The 4,139-nt window shown below is 41.7% G+C and overlaps 1 pseudogene; it reads right to left on the bottom strand.

The window, feature by feature from the left end:
- Window positions 1–431: 431 nt before the first annotated feature.
- LOC149233458 (protein PPLZ12 pseudogene) lies at window positions 432–1,274 on the bottom strand (annotated as a pseudogene).
- Window positions 1,275–4,139: the final 2,865 nt, after the last annotated feature.

Below are 4,139 nucleotides of genomic sequence, written 5' to 3'. Positions count from 1 at the left end.
TATACATCCCCTGTCTTTGAAAGAAGACCAGACAGAAAATCCTCTTTCATTAACCGAATTAAATCATCAACCATATTGGAAACATAACAGTAGTTTCAATTTTGTGTTCTTGGGGCTTGGACTGTCGTTGGTTCACGTCTGAGGGCCTGTGCATTAAAATTGCTGACAACAGGACTATTATCAATGTTCATCTGGCACCCGTAAAGCCATAACAACGCTCATGTTTTAACACTAAAATAATATAACATGCTGGAACAGGGCGATGTCTTTAATGCTGTCTGGTGCGTATTCTGCACATGGCAACTAGCTGAGATGTTTTGGCTTGTCATCTGATGAAAATGTAATGTCGTGGACCATTTGACCATAGCTTAAAAGAGGAATTTTTTTTTTTTCAAAAGAACCCTCTTCAGCAAGGAAATTTGACACCGGATTCACACAGAAAGTAAAGGAACCAAGCATATTTCATGCACCATAAACAGTATCAAATCCTTCGCAATTTTCTAAAGCAAATCCTGAGAAACACTTGATGCTTCCATAAGTCCATTCCTTATTTGCTCACTGACGTCTCTCACATGCCCTGGACCATGCGGAATGAAGACAGTCGTGTTCTTGGATGATGCCCCAACATCTTTTATTGTGTCAAAGTACTGAGTTATCATGACTAAATCCATGACATCCTTCGAAGAAGTGCCGGGGACCTTATGGGAAAATTCTAACACATTTTCTCGTAGCCCATCTGTGATAGCTTGTCTCTGTCGTGCAACCTCAACACCAGCAAGATATCTTGCCTCTGCATCAGCTTCCGCCCTTTAACTTGTAGTATTTTGTCTGCTTCACCTCTAAACACACTTGCAAGTTGAAGTCGTTGGGCTGCATTGATCTCATTCATTGCCTTCTGTACTGAAGGATCCGGAACTATATCAACCACAAGTATCTGTTGTATGTTATACCCATATGACCCCATTGCTTTTTCAAGCTTTTCTAACACAACTTTGGCAACATCGCCCTTTTGCTCAAATAATTCATCCAAATTCATCTTTGGAACATTTGCTCGAACCACATCAAACACATAAGCTTGAATTTGTTCTTGAGGATTTTGCAGCTCATAAAATGCATCGTCAGCGATACTGGATGAAGCAAAATAATTGCACAAAGACATTGTCCTGAAATTTATCTGAAACCATATGACGAAGTTTGATAGTAAACTGGACCAATGAATATTTCACAAGTAAGCTCTGTACCAAGGGTGCCACTGTAGAGAACCTCTGTGCCATGATAGTTGAAACCATATGAAGATAAAACTTGACCAAATTCATCAACAATAGAGTCTGATGTATGCTTTGTTTTCTTTGTGCTTTTACAGAGGTAGGAGCTTGAAGTCGCTGCCAGTTGAAAAGCTGAAGAACAAATTACATAATCTAAAGCAACACATTTAATGATTTCTTCTTCAAAACAGAGTTTTGAAGAAGAATCAATCTCTGACATGAGACGGAGTCTAACACCAAGCAATAGAGGAAATGATACTCACAGATGCTCCCTCATCAATGATGGTGCCAGCCATTACCATTCTGTATATTTGAACGATAATTCTGAATGGTATGCTGGCTGGCAACCGGGGTCTGCCTAGTTGGTTCCAGTCGAAGGACACAACTAGGTTGCTTGGTGGTGGGACCGAATAGACGGCCGGATATCGCTCTGACGAACTTCCTTCCTGCGATAAAGGAATGGGTGCATTGCCCCCATGTTCGTCGGAGTCTGTGTTGATGAAAAGAATCTGGATGGTGTCATCCTTATCCTCTTCAGTGACTGTATCATTCGAAGATAAATCCTCTGAAGGCAAGACCGGGTCAACTGCCACCTCGACCTTTTGACTTTCGTCTGGTATTGATTCAGTTGGTTTATCCTCAATGATAGACGCTTCAGCTGACCACTTGAGCGGGCCAGCTGGATTCTCAACTAGTGAAGGACTTGGCAAGAGTTTTTGATATCCAGGAGGAAGTCGTAACGGTGAAACCGGATGATCTTCCAAGACTCTTTTAGCCTCGTCTAAGAAGGGACAATGGTGGAGGGCATGGTTGCCTTCGCACAGTCTACAGGGAGGTCTAGCCCTCCCTTTCTGTCCTGGAACTTCACTTTTGCTAGTTGACGGTGTACTTTCAACATGACTATCAGAGGTTGACGACACCGGATTGTGCAAACGGGGAGACTAGTCCCTTAGTATCCGAGGGATGCAGGGACAATCTCTATGAAAGTGGTCTCCCTTGCAGATGACACATGGCAATTTAGGCCTGGTCAGTGCTGTGTGTGGATTTTCATCAGACGACACTTGTTTTCCCTTATTTGCCTTTGGCTCCTTCTTTTTTTTCTCTTTCTTCTTCTTTTCCTTCTTCTCCTTAGGAACTTGGTTTTTAGTCTTACCAGTTCCGTTACGCGAAGAGGAAGGAAGAGAGGAAGAATTATAGGAAGTAGAAGGTTGGTGGGAAATTCTAGACTCGTCTAATTGTTGATTCGACTGTTCAGGAAAAGTGGTGTTCTGAATGACATTGGTTGAGAAGAGCTAGACCGGCAGGCCAATTGTCAGTCCTGGAAGCGACAATGTGGCCATATGGGGCGCACCAACATCTCCCCAAGAGGAGAAGGGACTAGGATTTCCAGCAAGAGGAATTCCTTGGTTGGTGGGCTCCATTTTCTCAACCTAAAAATCAACGCAGGAAAAAGGGGTGATTGTTCCGTTTAAAATAAATTTTTAACGACGCTTAGACACAACTTGCTTTTTCAATTTTAAAGAGTCGAGAAAAATCTAAAGATGACTCTAGTCTCCTTCGATGTTTTAACGAGCCCGAAGTGACAAATGCTCGGATGGACTTTTTCCGTTATAGAGTCTGAAAAAGGTCAAAAGGAACTGCTCTGGAGTTCTAGGTAGAGGGTGTGCCAAACTTTTCGCAAAACCGCAGAATACTTTTTAGGGTACGGGCGGTCAATCTTCCTGAATGCTGTGTTCAGTGCATTGCAATCAGTAGGGCGGCCGACACGGCTTCCTATGGATAAAGGTTATATTCCTATAGGGGTCTCCCAATATATACGTGACGGTACGTGGGAGCACAATCCATACTGGCACTTATCGTCTCCCAGGAGGAATCACCCAACCATCAGTGAGGCGACCAGTGACCAGGTTTTACGACGCCGGAACACGTCTCTAGCCTAGACCTCTATGTTGTGCGTTATGTTACAAAGCATTGTTAAGTTCATTCAATTTATTTTAGGTTGATCTTTTTTAGAAGTTTTCCTTTTTGGATCACCACGAGATGTATGATACAATTCCTAAATGCAGTCTAAAGATGATAAGCAAGCTTTTATATCTTTTCAACAATGAAAATCCTAGATACAAGGGGAAAAGAAAGACACCATCTTTTATCAAAGAGCATAGAGCACACAGTAATGCACTTTTCCCTAAATAAACATACAAACTGTCGAAATGCAAATGCACATATGCATGTATTTGTTTTCGCTTTCTTAATATTGATGCCTAAAAAGAAAGCTGTTGTATAAATTTGAATTCGATTTCAAGTGAAAACACAAACAAGTTCCTTTTTCGAAATCAAAAAGACGATTACGACACTTTATGATTTACTTGTTTCGACACTTGAAATGCATAAATTCAAACCCAAAGACAAAAGTAAAAGCTAAATCAACTGTGAACAGCAAACAAACTCACTCCTAAGATCAAAACGACACTTATGACAGGTCTAGATCTAAGGGCGACAGTATGACTAGTTTACTTTTGTAATGGGAAACTGCAAATGATGTAACAAATACACAAAGAACAAATACAGTTTCTTTATACAATTGAGGCGGAATTGAGGCAAAGAAAAGGGGGTTCAGATAGGTACACTGACTGATAACAGGCTGCAAAAACAGAGATGAAACTGAGCAAAAGGAAGCAGGGAACCACAGCTGCACAAGGCAAAGAATGATCAGCGCACTCCCAACACAGAGGATTTGACATTCAGCGCAGGTAGCCTTCACGAGACCTGCGTTGAAATGCAGAACCTCTTCACAAAGTCTACGCTGAAACAGAAACGAGAGTTGTTTCTGGGTTCTGGGTTACGGTTTGCAGTTTGATCTACAGTTTTTGGCCG

This window comes from Pinus tabuliformis, chromosome J, assembly GCF_031772625.1.
Source record: "Pinus tabuliformis cultivar Carrire ecotype Pingquan chromosome J, CPIR1, whole genome shotgun sequence".
Taxonomy (NCBI): Eukaryota; Viridiplantae; Streptophyta; class Pinopsida; order Pinales; family Pinaceae; genus Pinus; species Pinus tabuliformis.
This window is presented reverse-complemented; position numbering and strand designations above follow the sequence as displayed.